The sequence below is a fragment of the Anas platyrhynchos genome, chromosome Z (genome assembly GCF_047663525.1).
Source record: "Anas platyrhynchos isolate ZD024472 breed Pekin duck chromosome Z, IASCAAS_PekinDuck_T2T, whole genome shotgun sequence".
Classification (NCBI taxonomy): Eukaryota; Metazoa; Chordata; class Aves; order Anseriformes; family Anatidae; genus Anas; species Anas platyrhynchos.
Genome location: NC_092621.1, coordinates 28,785,108 through 28,806,073, shown reverse-complemented (window position 1 = coordinate 28,806,073; position 20,966 = coordinate 28,785,108). Strand labels below are relative to the sequence as shown.

At 40.5% G+C, this 20,966-nt stretch overlaps 1 long non-coding RNA gene across 3 annotated transcripts in view; it reads left to right on the top strand.

Moving 5' to 3' along the window:
• Positions 1 to 14,752, top strand: part of LOC119714352 (uncharacterized) — a 28,247-nt gene extending 13,495 nt beyond the window's left edge. For all 3 annotated transcript variants that reach the window (XR_011806019.1, XR_011806021.1, XR_011806020.1), the window contains exon 3: positions 2,994 to 14,752. This is a non-coding gene — a long non-coding RNA (uncharacterized lncRNA). The remainder of the gene's footprint in view (positions 1 to 2,993) is intronic.
• The last annotated feature ends 6,214 nt before the right edge of the window (positions 14,753 to 20,966 follow it).

Here is a 20,966-nt window from a genome sequence, read left to right as displayed (position 1 = left end):
GTTGCCATCACAGAAATGGGATGATCTGCACAACTGGAGTGCTGCAACGGATGGCTATACACTCTTTGGAAGGGATAGGCTAGGAAGGAGAGGTGGTGAGATATGTTATGTATGTTAGAGATTGTTTTGGTTGTCTTGAACTTAATGATTGTAAAGATAGGGTTGAGTGTTTATGGGTATAAATCGGCAAAGGCCAACAAGGCAGATGTCATGGAGGAAGTCTGTTATAGACAACACAAGCAGGGTGAAAAAGTAGGTGAAATACTCTATAAGCAGTTGGGAGGAGCTTCACAGTTGCTGTCCCTCATTCTAACTGGAATGCTTCAACTTACCAGATGTCTGCTGCAAAAGCAATACAGCAGAGAGGAAGCAGTTTAGGAGTTTCCTAAAGCAGCACAGAGAGATAGAGTATCTTGAATTGGAAGAGACCCATAAGGATGGGATGACTGGAACTTCTGGCTACACACAGGACGATGCCAAAATTAAGCTATGTTTTGCGAGTGTTGTCCAAACTTCATTACACAGCTGGTGAATGAGCCAGCTACAGAAGGTGCACCACTGCATCTTTTGCTTGCTAAAAGAGAAGGAATTGTGGGTGGAAGGTTGCAGGCCATCTTGGGCATAGTAATCACATGTTAGTAGAGTTTTTGATTCTTGGAAAAGTAAAGAGGGAGGTTAGCAGAAATGCCAGCCTGGACTTCCAGAGGGCAGACTTCAGCCTGTTAAGGAGGCTGGTTGGTGGAGTTCCTTGGGATGCAGTCCTGAAGGGCAAAGGAGTCCAGAAAGGCTGGACACTCTTCCAGAAGAAAATTCTGAAGGTGCAGGAGCAGTTCATCACCATGTGTTAGAGATCAGCCAGCAGGCTAGAAGGTTGGCCTGTCTGAACAGAGAGCTTTAGGTAGGACTCAGGAAGAAAAAAGTTCATGACCTTTGGAAGAAGAGACAGACCACTCAGGAGGACTACAAAGATGTCATGAAGCTATGCAGGGAGGAAATTAGAAGGGCCAAAGCCCAGCTGGATATTAATCTGTCTCCTGCCGTTAAAGACAATAAAAAATGCTTCTATAAATACATCAGTAGCAAAAGGAGGACTAAGGAGAATTTCCATCCTTTATTGGATGTGAGGGGGAACACAAAAGGACAAGGAAAAGGCTGAGGTACTTAATACCTTTTTTGCTTCAGACTTTATTAGTAAGACCAGTTCTTCTCCAAACCCCCTGTGCTGGAAGATAGGGACAGGGAGGAGAATGAAACACCCGTAATACAAGAGGAAAAGATTAGTGACCTGCTACACCACTTAGGTGCACACAAGTCTATAGGGCCAGATGGGATCCACCCAAGGGTATTGAGGAGGCTGACGTATGTGCATACCAAGTCACTTTCCATCATATATTGGCAGTCCTGGCTGTCAGGGGAACTTCCAATTGAATGGAAGCTGGCAAATGTGATGCCCATCTACAAGAAGGGCTGGAAGGAGGACCCAGGCCTGTCAGTCTGACTTGTATGCTGGGGAGGGTTATGGAGCAGATCATCTTGAATGCCGTCACGTGACACCTACAGGGCAACCAGGTGATTCGGCCCAATCAGCATGGGTTTATGAATGTCAGGTCCTGCTTGACAAACCTGATCTTCTACAAGGTGACACACTCAATAGATGAAGGAAAGGCTGTGAATGTTGTCTACCTAGGCTTTAGTAAAGCTTTTGACACTGTTTCTCATAACATTCTCCTGGAGAAACTGGCTCCTTATGGCGTGGATGGGTGTATGCTTTGCTGGGTAAAGAACTGGCTGGATGGCCAGGCCCAAAGAGTTGTGGTGAATGGAGTTAAATACAGTTGGAGGCCAGTCATTAGTGGTGTCCCCTAGGGCTGAGTACTGAGGCCAGTTCTCTTTAAAATCTTTATCAATTATTTGGATAAGGGGATCAAGTACACCTCAGTAAGTTTGCAGACTGCACCAAGCTGGGCAGAAGTGTTGATCTGCCTGAGGTTAGGAAGGCTCTACAGAGGTGTCTGGATAGGCTGGATCAATGGGCTGAGGCCAACTCTGAAGTTCAGCAAAGCTAAGTGCCAGGTCCTGCACTTGGGGCCTGCACTTGGATAGAAAGTTTCATGGTGGAAAGGGACCTGGGGGTATTGGTCAATAGCTGGCTGAATGTGAATCAGCAGTGTGCTCAGGTGGCCAAGAAGGCCAACAGCATCCTGGTTTGTGTCAGAAATAGAGTGCCCAGCAGGGCTAAGGAAGTGATTGTCTCCCTGTACTTGGCTCTGGTGAGGACGCACCTTGAATATGGTGTTCAGTTTTGGGCCCCTCACTACAAGAAGGACATCAAGGTGTTGGAGCATGTCTAAAGAAGGGCTACAAAGCTGGTGAAGGGTCTAGGAACAAGTCTTACGAGGAGGAGCTTAGGGAGCTGGAATTCTTTAGGCTGCAGAAAAAAGGATTCAGGGAGACCTTACTGCTCTCTACAGCTACCTGAAAGGAGGTTGTAGTGAGGTGTGAGCCAGTCTCTTCTCCTGTGCAACAGTGTCCTGGTTTCAGCTAAGATAGAGTTAATTTTCCTTCTAGTAGCTGTGAGGGTGCTACGTTTTGGATTTAAGATGAACATAATTTTGATATCACACTGTTGTTTTAATTGTTGCAGAGCAGTGCTTACAACAAGCCAAGGACATTTCAGGTTCTCGCTCTGTCCTGCCAGAGGGCAGGCTGGGGGTGCAGCAGGAGCTGGGAGGGGACAGACCCAGAACAGCTGACCCAAACTAGCCAAAGGGGCATCCCATACCGTATGGGGTCATGCTGAGCAATATATAGGGGTGGATAGCGGGGTCGGGGGGCCGGCTGCTCGGGAATAGGCTGGGCATCAGTCAGCGGGTGGTGAGCAATTGCATTGTGCATCACTTGTTTTGTACACATCAGTATTAGCAGTGCTATTATCATTATTATTTCTTATTTTCCTTTCTGTCCTAATAAACTGTCTCTTTCTCAACCCACAGGCTTCATCTTTCTGATTCTCTCCCCCATCCCAGAGGGAGGGGGGAGGGGGAGTGAATGGCTGTGTGGTGCTTAGCTGCTGGCCAGGATAAACCACAACAGGCAATGGGACAAAAGGAAATGTCCTCAAGTTGTGTCAGGGGAGGTTTACTTTGGATATTGGAAGAAATTTCTTCACTGAAAGGATCATGAAGAATTGGAACAGCCTGCACAGGGAAGTGGTTGAGCCACCACCTCTGGGGGTTTTCAGGAGATGTGTAGATGTGGCACTTAGGGACATTGTTCAGTGGTAGACTTGGTAGTGCTAGGTTAATGGTTGGATGTGATGATCCTGGAGGTCTTTTCCAACCTAAATGATTATATGACAGTACTTGATAATACAAAGGAATGCTTAAGAAGTTGTGCATTTATGACACAGTGCCATAGGTCACAAATAGCCATGTTTCAGACAAGTGCACAGACAAATGCACTTCAGTCTCTTATTAACATCTCTCTAATACGTTGCTTCTTTGGAAAGATTCCCTTGATATGTAGATTTCAGCCAGGATTGATGATGATGTATAAAGTGCTCTTAGGAAATGAGACAACACTGTTGTCATGAATGAGAGCAGGGGTCTCTATGGTAGAGAAGTGGTCTATGTTACAGAATATATGCAGATAAGTCCCTTGAATTATACACAATAAAGAGAAGACACCATGAAATGCATCACAAAAATATTTCTGGTTTGTATTCTGTGAGGAAGAATGGTATCTAGTGAATGTAAAGTATATATATATCAAAGTATATATCCCATTATGTGTACCATTTTATACAACAAAATTGTGCTTGACCTCTTAAAAAGAAAGGAATTTAGTGCCATCCAAACATTTTTCTGCGAGCAGGGCCTAACATTCTCCAAAAGTGTATTCTAAGTGCTTGTAACGTTCTTTTTTTCATTCATCTGCTTGTATAATACACTCATGCAATTTTTCTAAAAATAAGAATAAAGAAATTGATACTTCAGAGTCACCTTTCTGTCTCATAGATGTGCTTACAGTAAATCCACAGTTCAGAAAATGGTGACAGGTCCTGACAGGAAAGACATGATCTCTCTAAGCAACGCCTTTGTGCTAGCTTACAAACTACAGCCAAACAATGCATGGGAAAATTATTGGAAAATTCCCATGATTTCTTGGCATAGATATGGTAGAGCTTGTTTTTGTTGTTGTTTTTTATAATTCATGTTGGTGTAAAAAGTTTCTATACAGCTCAAATAAAAGCACAATATTCTTTTAAGATTCACAGTTGCTATACAATCTTAGGAACTGCACTTACGTCATATGATGTAAGAACTAATGCCAATTTTGATATGATGTTCATAATGTTAGTAGCATAAAATAATAAATTATGTAATTTTTCCTTTCTGATATGACAAAATTACTTGATTCATTGATTCTAGATTCTGTAATCCAGTCTCTTATCTATTCATGTAATGTCCTGTAATTCAAATATTCCTAGGTAACATGCTGCAAATAGTGGAAATGGTCGGAGTTAAAAGGAAGTGTTGAAACTTGCCTGTTTTTATATTTAATCTGATTTGAAATAAGGAAAACAGACAAGACATGCTTTAAATGCAAGCAGACTACCACAGAAGATCAAAGATGCTCCTGATACATAGCAGGTGCTCATATAGCCTTTTGAATCCTCTGGGATTATGTATGAAATTGCATGGATTTATGTAAGAAATATTCATAGCTGATCTGTGAAAACTTTTGTATTTCTGGGTTCTTAGTACATGTTTGATTGTAGGCAAACGTGTGTATCATTGAATTGGTGTCAAGAAGTGTGCTGATAAAATAAGGCTACCGCTGTTCTGCCACAATAACTTGGAAACTGTTCTTTAATTTAAATGACGACAATACTTCCCAGCTGGTAGAAGTGGTTTGATAACTAGAGGTTCACATTTTGTCCGGAAACTGTAATTCCATTTCCTTCAAAAGTTGGACTTGTACTCTTGGAAAAGAAATTGTAAGTTGTTGTTTCTCAAAGCTTAAAGATGTTTTTAGAAAAAAATAAATAAATCTCAACTTCCAGATATAACTAAATCTCCAAATATGACACACATAACAGAATACGATATGTATTTATGCTGTTTTTCCCTAGCTATGGTTATTCCTAGCATTTTTCCCAAAATATTTTTGTAACCACTGCAAATGAAGGAGGGAACTGAATGTGCCTAAAACAATATTTTTGATCTACTGTGCCATTTAGTTGTCTCTAATATGCCTGCTATTGCACAGAAAAAGGAGGTATTTACAGCTGTGCACTTTTTTTGTTGTTTTCAATTTTATGATCAGAAACATCACCTGGTGTAACTGTGGCAAAGACTGATTTGCGTGAGACTTCTTGTATTAATGGCATTGAGCACCATAAGACAATGTTCAACAGACATTTCTGAAAAAAAGACAACAAAGTCATTTTATGGTACTAAGACTACTATTCTCACCAGAAGTACTCCTCTATGGGTTAACATCTTTTCTGACAGATTCATGGGCCTTATTTCATTTGGCAAGCAAGAATTAGCTGGCAATCATAGGTTTCAAAATGAGTATGAAAGAGAATCCAAAAAAAACTAACAATCCTTACCTTTGACAGTATATAACATAAAATGAGCACTTTTGCATCCAAATACTACAGTTGGTGAATGATGTGCTGCAGATCCTAGACCAATGTTATTTTGAATTAAATAACAGCAGAATACATAATGAATCAGTCTTTCATTTTGCTCTTCTTGAAACACCCAAACACTGTTTCCTTGTTTATGGATATGAAGTGCTCAACATATTTTTTCCATGTATATGTTGACACCTGTATCACCTTGGTCACTACATCTTACTTTAAGAATGTCTGCAAAACTCTGTACTTCAAGAAGAAGGAAACAAAGAGCGTTTTCTGTCATAATTTGTCCTTCTCATTAGGAAAAAAAAAGGCTACAACAGAGATTTATTTAAGAACTCAGGTTCACAGCAGCATAGAGATGCTGACAAGAAGTGAATGCTGCAGTGTCAATGCTTGCTTAAGTACAGCACTGAGATATAGTAGTATTTATAAGATACATTCTCAGTACTGCAGAACTGTGTAGTCCAAGACACGAAAGCATCTGGAACTAAAAGAAAGGGAATGATATCGTGCTGAGAATATAACAGAGCCCATTCTTTCATTAAAGAGTTTTTGAATGAATGAATGAATGGGTGCTCAAAAATAGAAAATACCTAAGTAAGGAGAGCCAGGTTCTTCATATTGATAATCGAGATCAACATTTTTAAAAGTGTAGACTTGGAAGTACGGGGCCTGGTCTTGCAGTATTTCTCAAGAGGAAAGTTTTCTTGTCTATAATAACAATGCTCAACAGAGTAAATGTACTGAGACCAAGCTTTGCCCTCACACAGACTTTTTGCACTAAAGTTTTATCACCAGTGACTGGCTAACATTGGATTTTGCTTTAGCAGTAGCTGTGGAGGATGCTGGAATTCAGCCATACTTGTGTCTGACTCTGAAAAAAGGGGTGGGAGAAAGGGAGTCCTGTTGCCTAAAAAGCAGAACATCTGCTGGAGTTATTAACATTTTTTTGGCCAAGTTAAGCAGCAGGGCACCTTGTGGTTGATGGATTCTTCCCCAAGCAATTCAAAACAATGCAGTTAAAGCAAATTTCTCATTTCCAGAGAAGCAACCTAATGAGGCAAAAACTGTTTTTAAAAATGGTGTATCTTTGCCATCACTTCCCAGTGGTAATAACCCTTAAGCTACTTGCAGCTGCTTGGCTAAACAGGGTTTTTATAGCTTCACTTACATTATTTAAAATATTTCCACAAGTGATCCATTTGTAGATAGTGACAAATCTTTCAAATGGCTCATTTCACCTTTTTCAGCCACCAGAGAGATATGTGGGCTTAGAAACACAATTTCTTGACAAGCTCTGGGAGCAAATTCAAAGCTGACCAGAGTTGATATGTTCCTATTCTGAGTGACCGGTTTAAGGTTTCTCCTGCAGAGTGATTTAAATTGAGCTGGCAAACTGTAGATAAAAACAAGCAGACTGTCTTCTTATTTCCATTGTTTCAGACAGACTGGGTGGTGCTTGGAGGAAGATGCGTGTACAAACAAGCTCTAAGGTAAAATACTGGCAGGTCTACAAGTGCCATAAATTGGGCATGCATCATGCTGAAGTGCCTCCTCAGCAGAGAAAAACAATCCTTGTAGATGCTGATCTCAGAGATGTTACACAAAGTGGCTAAGGGTTTTGAAAGGAAAAGTGATTCAGGTACTGGACTTGTTATGCTTTCTCTAAAGATCAGTCTGTACTCCATGAAAATAAAAGAAGATGTGGTAGCTTGGATTTCAACAGGGAAAATATGCTCTTAGGGTTGGGTTAATTAAAATATGATAGCTGAATTTAGTTGAGACACAGCCATTTCTCCTTGTCTAGAATCTCTTCATCACTCCTGGGATGAGTTTTCCATAGCCCTCAGATTTACAAGAGATTATTCTTCTTGCAATGTTGAAAAGTGAGCATTTACTTCAGGTACCATTCATTTTTTTCTTTTGTGAACTTTCCTTCTAAAAAATATATCCAATTTACAATGTCTCTCTAATTTTGATGAATTATGACTCTCCATGCTATACCTTGTTTTATATGCCAAACAGGTATATCATTAACTTTTGTGAATCTTCAGGCATAATATAGATTTTGTTCAGTAGTGAAATCTCACTCACTGATTGGGATAAATATTATACCAACTAGTTTGTTTGTTTAATTTTTCCTTGTAATTTCTATTTAAAAAGCAGGTATTGCCCTGGCTTTGCAGGTTGGCAGTCGGGACAGAATAGCTAATTCTGTTAATGTGAAATAATGTGGGCACCTAGAAACTGAGTGAGAGCATGCAGTCCTCAGGGGTTATTCCTCAGGGGTCACTACTGGGACTAGCACTATTTAACATAGAGAGTGGCTGTCATCATTTTCATTCTTAAGTGCAGCTTGTGGTCCAGATAATAGCCACTTCTTTTCGTTTGGTTTGGTTTTGCGACAGCATTTGCCCAGCAAAGAAGAAACTGGGCACTGGGCTTCTTGTTTTTTTGGCAGTCTCTGAAAGTTCAAAATCACAGCACCCAGAGTAAACAAGTTCAAATTAATGCAGCTTGCTTCCAGGCCAGTGCATGCATGCTGTAGAACAGGCCTGGCATGGCAGCACTTTTTAGAGCTCAGCTAGGCTGGATGCTGTTTGTGGGCCTGCAGCAACACTCTGCCTTTCCAGTGGTGCTCAGATGCCATAGCAACTCTCACTTTATAAACAGAGCTACACAAAACCCCCAAAAACACCCAGCTGCCTGGAGCTACTGAAGCTTTGCAAATTCTGATAAAAATTAGGGGGTTCACTAAGCCTGATGTGGGCAACTGCAATTCCAGTGACTTCAGAGAAGCTTGTCCCACTGTCACCTCCACTGACATTATTATTTCAGTTTCTCTGAAATAATTCCCATCAAGTGCAAATTACTTCAAGAGGGGCTATTGGGTAGAACTTAACGGCACAAGTTAAACCTACTTGTCATGTCTATGATAAGTGAGCTGAAGACAGGAAATCTATTTAATTTTAACTGTTTTATTAAGATGTGAACGTTGGAAATGTCTCCACACAGGTAAAATCCTACTTTCTTTAAAAAAGCTTTCATTAGAATGTTCTGTCCAGGAAAGCAAGAGTGTCTTACAGTCACTACACAGAAAGAGAAGAGGCATTACTCTTTATTTTGAAAATATAACTTGATGATAACAGTGGAAAGCGTGGGACTATCAAAGGACACACTGAAAGGACTCATGCATTTGCCAGATAAATCGGAGTTAGGATTATCTGCTAGTGGGCAGCTACTGATATAAAGTCTTTTTACTGGTTCTGGCTGGAATAGAGATAAGTTTCTTCACAGCAGCTGGTGTAGTGCTGTGGTTTAGATTTCTGACCAAAACAATGGTGATAACAAAACAATGTTTTAGCTACTGCTGAACGGTATTTACACAGTGCCTTCTGTTTCTTGCTCTGCTTCCCAAGTGAATACATTGTGGGCATACATGAGTTTGGAAGGTACACAACCAGGCAAATGACCCAAACAAACCAAAGAGATATTCTGTGCTATAAAATGTCATGCTCAGCAAGAGAATGGAAGGGAGGGGGCTTAGGTATGTTCCCATCTGTTGCTTGGGATCCGGTGAGACATTGGTCTACACATGGAAGATGGTGAGCAATTGCCTTTGCATGATTTTGGTTTTCTTTCTTTGTTCCCTTTCTTCTTCTTCAGCTGTTAAACTATTTTTATCTCAATTCATGCGTTTTCTCACTTTAATTTTCCTTTTCCCCTGTCCTTCTGGGGTTTGGGAGGAAGACTGAGTGAGCAGCTGTGTGGTGCTTAGCGGCATACTGGGGTTAGCCCACAAAAGCATTAGAGCATTACATGAACATAATTCATGTAGGTATCCATTTTCAGGGTAGCACATTAGGTGTGTGTTTAAAACCCATGCAATAATGGAATTGAAATGTGTGCTGTGTACTTTTTGAGGATCAAAGTTTTGTGTTATAAAGCTCTTGCAAGCAGAGAACATTGAACAGGTGCAGAGATTCCGCAGATCATCTGGAGATTGCTGTGAAGAGAGGCAGCAGCATTGAATCCCTCCAGTCCTTGGCTTGTCTTCCTTGTCTTTCAGTAGTTGATGGTGTTGACTGATGAGACAGCCTTTAAACTGTACTGACCTTGACAGGGCATCTGTCAAGAGGGATGAGGATTGCTAACAGCACTTTGCTTGCTTGTTTCAAATCCCTTGTGCTCTTTCCCGCTTTAAAAAAAAGAAATAAAATATATTGTCCATGTGTGATTTTCATGTCTCATGGGAGGGTTGCATTTCTTGTAAGAGAAAAATATGGGGAAAACTGTAACAGCTATCATTTTGATTATCAAATACTCAAAATATTTGACTATTTGGGGGAAAATCATTTTTGGAGGGAAGTTCAATGCTCACAAAAAGCTGTTTAAGGAAATACCATTTATGTGCTGTTGACACCCCAAGGTCCTGTAATAAGAAGCTGCTCTGGTATGCTTTTCCTGAAGTCAGTTCAGCAGCACTCTGCACAATCCAACCACACGGTGAAGTCTCATATCTGCTAAAGATTAAATACAGGAAAACATACCGTACTGTGTCTCACTGGGGTGGAGTTAATTTTCTTCCAGACCGTGCTGTGTTTTGGATTTGTAACTTAAACAGTGCTGATAACATGCCAGTGTTCTGGCGTAGCTGAGCAATGCTTGTACAGTGTCACAGCTTCTCTTTTTCCACCTCTGCATCCCTTGGTGGTGCACAAGAAACCACTCTCTTACCTGAAAGATTCATCTCCTTCTGTGCCTTTCTTTGTCAGTTGAGTTCGGCTGAGGAACTTGGGTTCACTCTGCTCCAGTTCTTAAGAGATGGAGATGGTGACAGAGTTTTCAACTTCAGTCTCATTTTATTACAGAATCACAGAATCACAGAATCACAGAATATCCCAAGTTGGAAGGGGCCTGCAAGGTTAATTGAGTCCAAATCCTGGCTCCCCACAAGACCACCTACAAATCAAACCACATTTCTGAGCATTGTCCAAGCACTCCTTGAACTCCAGCAGGCTTAGTGCTGTGACCACTTCTCTGGAGAACCTGCTCCAGTGCCTGACTGCCCTCTCAATAGATTTCCATGTCACTGTGGCCTGCAAGTCTATAAAATCCATGCTGATATAAAAACTCAGAAGAACAGCTTCAAATCCTCTCCATTGAAAGAAAAACTGGAAGTCTGTTTTTTGTTGTTGTTGTTGTTTTTGTTTGTTTGTTTTTCTTTTTTGTTTTGTTTTTTGTTTTTTGTTTTTTTACCTAATGAAGACAAGCATGTGTTTAACTGTAAGTATGTTCTTAAATCCCCCAGCACTCAGTGAAAAAAAAACTAAAGCATGTGCTTGTTTGAGCTGAGGTCACTATATCTAATTCTAACAGCTGTGAAGAAAGCTGATGATGCAATAGAAACTGAGAAGGCAAGAGGTCTAAGGATGTCATCTCAAAAATGATATTTTGCTCCTTGCTATGATTATAAGTGCTATGACAGAAGAGGACTTGTCTTTCCAGGAGACTGACTGACTGACTGATTGATTGATTGGTTGATTGATTTTTGTTAAGCATTGGGCAGGAAAGAGATGTGGAGAATCACAACACAAATGTTTCCTGTGTTTCAGTCAATGTTGATGGGCAAGGTTAGCCTGAGTAACATAAGACAGTCCACTGGAAGAATTTGAATTACGAGGCAAGTGAGTTAATTTATGTCAGACTTCTTCAAGGCTTCCAAATAATGTTACATACTTGTGAACACTGCACAACTAAAATGAGGTGCTTTTTCCTCCACACAAGTTAAGAAATACTGGAAGAACAAGATGAAGAACACTTGTTGCCATCATTGCTTGAGGTGTAACTGAAGAAAAACTGGCTTCAGGCTCTGAAGCTGGCACTGGGAAGGGTGTAGCATCATGCACTTTGAGTTATGATACATCCATGCTATGAATTAGGCATAGACTTCATTGTACTTTTTTGCCCAGACACGCTCAGTAACTGTGTTTTATTTATAAGTTAGTGCTAAGGTGCCAATTTAGACTAACCTCTACAATTCTCAAACAACAACAAAATGAGCTTGCACCAAGCTTTAGCCTGGGTGAGGCTGTTTCCTTTACATGACCTGGAAGGATGGAACATGTTCATACTGCAGACCAGTGCACATAATGCTGCACAAAGCTTTAATCATTTAGACAACAGTGTGGGTGTCTTGGAGTCTGAGTTTTTGCCAGGCTGACGAATGGCATTGTTCCTGGAAAGAGAATGGGTACTGGGAGCCAGCTGCCCAAGTCTGCTGTCCAGCCTGTTTTTAATTCCAGGGTGGGCCAAGAATGGGGGCTGCCTCATGGGCATGCCCTTCCCAACTGCCTCCATCTGTGCTATGTCCTCCCATCCTCTGGATCAGGACATTACCTGGCTGTTGCCTTGTGGTTTTTAATTTAATCACTGGTTCTTCAACCTTAGTCATTACGGCATCATGCAGTGTAAAATGTCAAGACAGCATTGGAATACACGCTATGAATAATAAGATACTTTTTGTTTTTTATGGTAATAATATAATTTTTTTCTGATGATCTCCTTTCTATTATTACCCATTACAGAGAGTGTCCTGTCATTACCTTATACCTCTTAAAATTTAAAAATGTAGCATGTTGGATCAGACATGACTCTGACAGTGTGACAAGTGCCTTTGTCACAATTACTTCTGTATTTACACCACCCACAAGGTGACATGTTCTGATAAATGAACTATGTGATGCTAGATTTTCTATCAGCACACATGCTTGAGAATCTATGGTGCGGTTGCTTTGAGTATTACAGCAGTTCATACAGAATATGCTGTATTAACTCTATACCACATCCACAATGAGGAAGGAGAATATAGATATGTGCTGAATATTATTACCAATATTTATAGTGATTTAGTACATGTAGATTTAGATGCATTTAGTACATTTACATTTAGATTTACATTTTAGGTTTAGTTTTTATAATACATTGTTTGTGCTTCAGTTGTTTATTCCTAAAATGCAGGTTACAGTAAAGATAATAAATGAAAGTTCAAAATGTTTGAAGGTAACAGTCTAAGTTGTATTACCATTACCAACAAAGAACTCAGAAAATACACCTATTTATGGTAATCAGAAGGATGAGCCTTTTTTCCCCACATGGGCAAACTATGATAAGTTTTCTTTCTGTTTCAATTCCAGCTCCATTTTCTACCACCTGCATTGGCTCTGTCATCATTGTATTATATCTTTTTTTCTACTGTTGTGTTCATGGCCTTATTAATTGATTATTTCGTCTGGCCTGACTTTTCAAATGTTAGATGTAAGTGGTGATATTTGTCTGGACTATCACAATAATGGGCTTTGCACAATCACTCAGAATGCTTTGTCATGGCTCTATCTACCTCTCAGAGAGCGACCTTGTAGAACTACCTTCTGTCTGGTTTAATTGTTCCCATCATTCTTCTCTCCATCAACACTTGATAAAGAACTAAAACAAAACAAAACAAAACAAAACAAAAAAAAAAAAACACAACACTTTTTATTTATTTATTTAATATTTTAATCTGTGCAAGACATGGGGACTTGGGTAAGGATTTCATGTGCAGAACAACAGAACACCAAACTGATGCTGTGTCAACACACAGTTCAAACACACTCACACACCACTCAGAGAGAGTGAGCTCATACTGGAAATGGACAAAGATCACTTTCCCTCTCTCAGATAAATCATAATAAACATGTTTATTATGTAAAACCTTTTAAAGAAGCTGAGTTACTACATTTGAGTACATACTGCCTTAGTATAGTATTGAAAGCAGTGCTTTAGTCATGGAAGTGTCACAAAGCTGTTAAAATTGATTTGGATTATTTCCTTCAGCCTATGAAGAAGGGGTTACAGCCAGAAATTACATATCCCATACGCTGTCATTAAAATGAGGACCATAGAATGAGAGGAAAATTATTTCATTTCCAAAATGCACAGATATAATTGTCATTATTTTTGTAAGCTGAACCAAGAGTTGTGCTTTTATCGACTGAATTCTGTGGTACAGGTTCAGAAGGCCAACTTAGCATTTGTCTGTAACTTTTCATTAAAGGGAGACTGAGACTCTCTGGCCATTAGTTGATCAAAATTTCATTATAAAGGAAAAATGTCCTGGGTGATAACTGCTGCATCTTTTTGCAAGGCAAGTTGATTCATACAAATCATTCATATACTGTTGGATTGAAATCCATTGTACAATGTGATTTTCATTGCCAAGGCCTTCTTTGAAGCCTTAAAATTTTAATACATAGGAGGAGTGAAAACAAGTATAATGATTTTGCTATAGGTGGGAATCAACACAATCAGCAATACTCATTGCATGCTCTAAGCTTATTGCAGGGACTGACAGAAGGATATGAGCTAGCATCCGAAGAGAGAAGCTAAAATAATTGTTTCAAATACAATCTAAACCATGAAAATGGACCTTGAGGTCTGGGCCAGATTACCTCTTCATAATAAGGTATCCCATATGAACAATACAGCCATAAATAAACTAACAACATTTGGGAGATTCAGAGGAGATGGGAAAATAAAATGTAGAGTGATGACATATTCATGGTCTCACATTTTATGGACCTCCAACACTACTTACTTGATTTACATATATACATATATATTTATGCAGGAGTATGGAATCTGATGGAAAATAATAAAGACTATTAGAATGCAGCTCCTTCTGTGTCAGAGAGAAGGAAGTATTAATCAGAGCTACACAATAACTGCAAACAGGTGAGAATACCCATAAATATCATTGAGAAGCAGAGCTTTCTGTGCAACACCAGAGGCATATTGAAATGACAAAATGGAGGAATAATTACTAAACTGGTGATGACCATTGCTGCTCAGCATGCTTTGCATAGCAATGAGTATTCTGAGTGCCCTCACCTACTCCAGCTACCTGTGTGAGTTGTTGAGAATGAATAACATTGCAGGTAAGTGGAAGTCAGATGGCCAAAATGTTTGGCTAAGGGCTTGTATTATTTTCATTGCTGCAAATAGCATTTACTCAATGAAGGGACAGACAGTTAATTAATGAATAAAGTGCACTTTGCAATGAAATCACAGGTGATTGTTTGTTGTGGGAACAATGTATGGATGAAGTCACTCAGGCCACCTTGCCTAGGTGTTGGAGATGAGAGTGTGTGACATGTCACTGAGAGCCCACACAGTTTTGGAAGTAATGTGTCGGAGGGAATAACCTGCAGCACAAGATATGTTCCATTCTGAATTTGAAATAAAAAGGCATGGAAGTTCCTATCATGAAAGGAACGAGAAGATCACATTTGTGACCATTTTTATTTTTTTTTTTAGATATTACTGCTGCATTTCCTTCAAGAACGATTTATACACAGCCTTTATCAAATGTTTGTAAAGCCCTTACACTATATGGCACTCCACAGATGGACTTTTTAAATGAACTCTTCCTTCTTTGGTTCTCCAGAACTACAGCACACTTTCAAATAAGGAAGCTGAGAGCATACCCTTTGGTTTACAAGGTCTGTGTTGCTCACTGTGGTCAGCTGCAGAGTCCAAAGAGAGTTTCTGAGAGGACTATGCTTTAAGGCATGGCTTCTTAGTTATAGAAGGTGTGTTTTAAGAGACTGTTATTAGCAATAACACCAGCAGGAGCTTGTGGCAAAATAGGAAGTGACACTAAGACATCGTAAATGATACATTCTCCCTCTATTTTAAAATTAGCTTGGATTTCTATGCAAATATATCAGACATCTGGCATAGATTTGTATTTACATCATATATGTCCAAAATATATTCTATCTGTAATTTTGGCTTTATGGGGCTCAGAAATAACAGAATTAAAAGATCACACCACTGCATGGGGAGTATGTTAATATATTCCTTCTAATAATTTCTTTTCAGACTAGACTTATGCCATCGAGATAATTTAATTCAAGGCTAAGGCCTGGTGTGTCTAGCAGGAATCAGCTAAAATGATTGAGCTTAACTCTACCCAGCTAAGCAAAGATCTTTGTAATTTTCCTGTCTTTATGGAAAATCTTGTGATTAAATTCTGGCTGTTAGACTCATGAGAACCACAGAGTAAGGGCACCAGAAAAAGGTCACACACACTTTATTATGAATAAGAACTCCTTTCAGGTTAACTCTCCCCATATACTGGCACAAGAACATTATATAACACATGAAGACACCAAAATATGAAAAAATAGAATAAACCGGCTCTCTTGTTATTATCTAAGACATAAAGAAACTCATATAAATTAGACAGTCCAAAGCATACACAGGTGTGTGCTCATATGCACGAGCTCACATATATGGGAGCAAATAATGTGGCTGAGAGGTAGAAAGTATACCTTGGAAGATTCATTTTCCATAAAGACTTGGTTCGTTTTTGATAGACAGTAAAATATTTGTCCAGTGAACAACCTGACATTTCTCTTGGCATTGAAGGTGCCCTTCTGCTCATGAAAAAGTAGTCTTGTTTATTCATTTATTTCTGACACAGGCAAAATTTCAGGTTATAGCTTCCACTCTATTTTACTGGCTAGTCATTCAAGACAGATTCCCATAATGATACATTAAATTATTTGGCATTATTTCTTTACTGTTACTCCACCACTGCCTCATATTTTGTATAGGTAGATTATGAAAAACGCTAGTGATATTGCTGTTCTGCACTGGCAAACAGATAAATGGAGAGAAAGGCTGATCATTTTGTCAGTTCCCATTGTAATCCTAACATGGTATCAGAGTAAAAGTAATATAAATGTTTTTTGTGGACATTCACATTAACCAGCCTATGTGTTTACCTTGGAGGTATACAGCAGGATTCTAATAGTGACTATATATTGGCTTTGTTACATCTAAGTTTTTCAGAGTAAACTCTCCTGATAAATTGGGCACATATGTATTAATGCTACATCAATGAAATTGATTTGCACATGAACAGGAGACCAGCCTACATATCTGGAATGAACCATGAGAGATCCAGGTTGCTATACGTACGTCAAGGAGACAAACACTGAGGTAAGATGTAAAAGCCAGAGGACTAACTTCCATGGTTAACTTCTCTTCTTCTCCACAATTACTCATAATATGACCCGAATTAAATCTCAAGGAACAAGCATAAGTGCAGTTCTTAAAAATAAACAAACAAACAAAAACAAACAAACAAACAAATATATATATATATATATATATATATAAGAGCTTTAGAGTTCACTAAGTTGTTGAAAGCAAAGAAGCAGACAGATGAGGATGCTACAACATTCATGCTGGCTGAATTATAAACTCTTGAAATCCCTTCTGCCCTGTAAAAAAAATCAAAGTTGGTATAATTTGGAATGGAGATACACATTTTTTAGATAACTAGATGATAACTAGACAAAGGTCTAGATTCCCTAAAGCATTAGGTGACATCACTCCTCGTGATCATAGCCATGTTTGCACTTGAAGAATGTTTCTTATGTTTCATAAGGCTTTGCCAGGCCTCAGAAAGCCCATAATTACATGTGAAATGACCTTCGAGGCTACTTTCTGCTGTGCAGCCAGTTACCTGCTTTTGAACACATTTTGATTCAGATAAACACCAGAGAGCTGTGTCAGCACAGAGGTGCACAGAGCACTCCACTATCCTCTCAGCACTTCTGCTGGGCATGTTCCTGTGCTGGGACATACCTGCTCTCTCCAGCCGTATGGATCAGATAATCTCCATGTGACTGAGACAGGAATCTAAACTGCCAACCCCCAGCTAGGATGTTGCGTATTCCCACTCCCTGGCAGAGCAAAACAAATGTGGTTAAGTTATTCTGATGGAGAGGGGAGGAGAGCAAATTTACTAAGCCAATTCAGCCCAATAGTTACCAGACCTAAGAAAAAACTATTCACAAAACAGTTTTACTGACTGTATTGTTTTTTGCAGAAAAAAAATAAAAATCCCAGTACTAACTGAAACAAGGAAACTGAAACACCAAATGTGTGCAGGCTAAAGATGGCTTCTGTAAGGACAACTTACTGATGGGAGGGTTTAAAAGATAACTTTCTTCAGCTGACTGTCCTATATCTTCTCCATGGAAAGCTGATCGGTGTGTAAAACAGCTCCCATATCACTAGCATTTACAGTCCAGTATTTCCAGGTAACTGCTGACTAGTTCACAACCATTTATTTCCAAGACAAATTGAACTGAAATTGGGGGCCTGTTTCAGAAGCAGCCTAGGCCTCTGTGTGGCAAAAGTACTAAAGGCTCACTACTTTTCCTAGTATGCATCAAACAACTCCTGTGTCATGGATCAAAGCCTAATGATGTCCTAGTATCCAGAACTGCTCCCTTTTTCTCTGTGTTTCAGTACAACTTTTTAATTAGAAACCTGTTTCAACCCTCTGGCATAATCAGTGTATGTGAGATTGCTGATTCTTCAAAAGGTGTTGTTGCAGCCCCCGGGATGACTGATAAAGGGGACAACTCGCATTCAGATAATGCCATGGCTCTGACAGGCTTGAGTTGACAAGATTTTTCCAACCTTATAGAAGGTGCCAATGTAAATATTCCTAAACTTTTCAAAGCTCTATAGCTACTAAAGTCATAAAAATAGATCAGTTCTCAGGTAGGCCTTACTTCTTTCCTCCCACCACTCCGCAGGTGTGATGACTGAATATGCTACTGAAGACAGAGAAATGGGGGTGAAATGAGGAGGCTTTTCACTGGATAAAGCTGTCTTCAGCTCCAGTGGAAGTAGACCCTGCTGTGTGAAAGTCCTGACTGCATTTCAGCTTGATTAAAGGTGTTTTTTGTTTTTTGTTTTTTGTTTTTTTTTTTCAAACGTGCTCATACTTCCCCATGATAATGCTATTTATTTGTAGGAGCAGCTGAAAGGAAAAGTCCCCAACCTTTACTAGCAGGATGCAAGTCTAAATGCTGGATGCACAGAACTGTTGGAACGGAATCAAATTGCCAGTGGTCAAATGACCAAGCTGGGGTATGAACTGCAACAAATGAAATCAATTCACCAGAACCCAAATCCTGCACAGAGACAGGCAAAACATCAAGACAGGATGCCCACAGCATCAGAGCACAGGTTGCAGTGGCCATGAGCCAAGCTATACAGCATGTTCAGGGGCTCTGAGGTTGCAGACCAGCCAGCCTACACAATGCAAGTGCCATTTGCCTATGCCAAAGATTGTCAAATTGTACCAGTAAATTCCCATTGTTGGTAGGTATATCCGAGAAGGATCTTTTGCTTTCTTTCCTACTTTCTTACTTTATTTACTTTCTTTCCTTTTACTATCTTTCCTACTCAGCAGATGGAAGTAAGGTGAATTTATCAACCCTTCTAAACAGAGGCCCACAAATGCAAAAAGCAGGCAAGTAATCATGGACAGTGTGGCGTGCACAACCCATCTGAGATCCTTCTATGACAGAATGACTGGCTGGGTACATGAGGGGAGAGCGGTGGCTGTTGTCTGCCTTGACTTCAGCAAGGCTTTTGACAGTGTCTCCCACAACATCCTCACAGGTAAGCTCAGAAATTGTGTGTTAGGAGAGTGGGCAGTGAGGTGCATTGAGAACCGTCTGGATGGCAGAGCTCAGAGGGCTGTGATCCGCGGCGCAGTCTGGCTGGAGGCCTATAGCTAGCAGTGTCCCCGAGCAGTACAGTATTGGGTCCAGACCTGTTCAATTTACTCGTCAGTGGCCTGGATGAAGGCACAGAGTGAACCCTCAGCATGTTTGGTGATGACACATAACTGTGAGGTGTGGTACACCAGAGGGCTGTGCTGCCATACAGAGAGACCCGGACAGGCCAGAGAGCTGGGCCGAGAGGAACCTCGTGAAGTTCAACAAGGGCAAGTGCAGGGTCCTGCACCTAGGGGAGAATAACCTCAGGCACCAGTACAGGCTGGGGGCTGACCTGCTGGAGAGCAGCTCTGCGGAAAGGGACCTGGGAGTCCTGGTGAACAACAAATTAACCATGAGCCAGCAATGTGCCCTGGTGGCCAAGAAGGCCAATGATGTCCTGGGGTGCATTAGGAAGAAGGTTGCCAGCAGGTCAGGGGAGGTGATCCTGCTCCTGGTGAGGCCTCTCCTGAGTGCTGTGTCCGGTTCTGGGCTCCCCAGTACAAGAGGGACATGGAGCTCCTGAAGAGAGTACTGTGAAGGGCCACAAAGATGACTGGGGGAAGGAAGCACCTCTCTCATGAGGAAAGGCTGGGAGAGTTAGGCCTGTTCAGCTTGGGGAAGAGAAGGCTGAGATGGGAGCTTATCAATGTACAGAAATATCTTGAGGGAGGGTGTCAAGAGGATGGGGCCAGACTCTTTTCAGTGGCGCCCAGTGACAGGACAAGAGGCAGTGAGCACCAACTGAAACACAGGAAGTTCTGTCTGAATATGAGGAAAAGATTTTTTACTGTGAGGGCGATAGGCACTGGGACAGATTGCCCAGGGAGGCTGTGGAGTCTCCTTTCCCAGAGACATTCAAAAACCCCTTGGATGCTCTACATGCAGTGTGTTGTAGGTGACCTTACTTGAGCAGGGGGGTTGGACTGGGTGACCTCCAGAGGTCCCTTCCAACCTTAACCATTCCGTGATTCTGTGATTCTATGATTCTGGGATTAAAATTGTCTCGTCTTGTGTGCTTGGAAGAACAAGCTTTTTATTATTGGGCAGATATAATTCAGACTTCATGCTGTCTCAGTTTTGGGAATTAGCTGAGGAGAGACTGTAAGCTGATGAATTATTTATTGTAGGGTTGGAACTTCAGGTGTGTATGTATGTGTGTATATGGAAAGCTGCAGTGCAGTGGGGACTGAGACTGAGAAGTTCATTTTCCACTGCAGGGTGGACTGCATTTAGAGCAAAAGCAAGCACTCCAGAGGCTAAGCCTCCACTCCCTGTTTCTTGTTTTTCTCCCCCTTTTCACTCTCAAATACTCCCCATATGGCATCTCCACCCAGATCCAAGTACTCAAATACAAACTAAACCACATACTCCCCCCTTGCCCATCTACAAAAGAATTTGTTCCATTGCAGTGGGAAGCCACAACATTTATTACATCTCTGTCTAAAATGAACCTCAAAACAAGCATTTCATCTTCTCTCATGCAATCATCATAAGGTAGAAAATGAAATTTCCAAAACCTAAAAGCATGCTGAAGAGAGCTGCAGGGCAGTGCATGTCAGTTCTTACTTTGATGTATGCTATGGTGTTTTTTTGTTTTTTGTTTTTTTTTTAAGTTGGGGTGGGGGGGGAGGGAGAGGGGCAAGATGCACAAGAGTGTCTTCCTTGAGATATTCTCTCTGTTG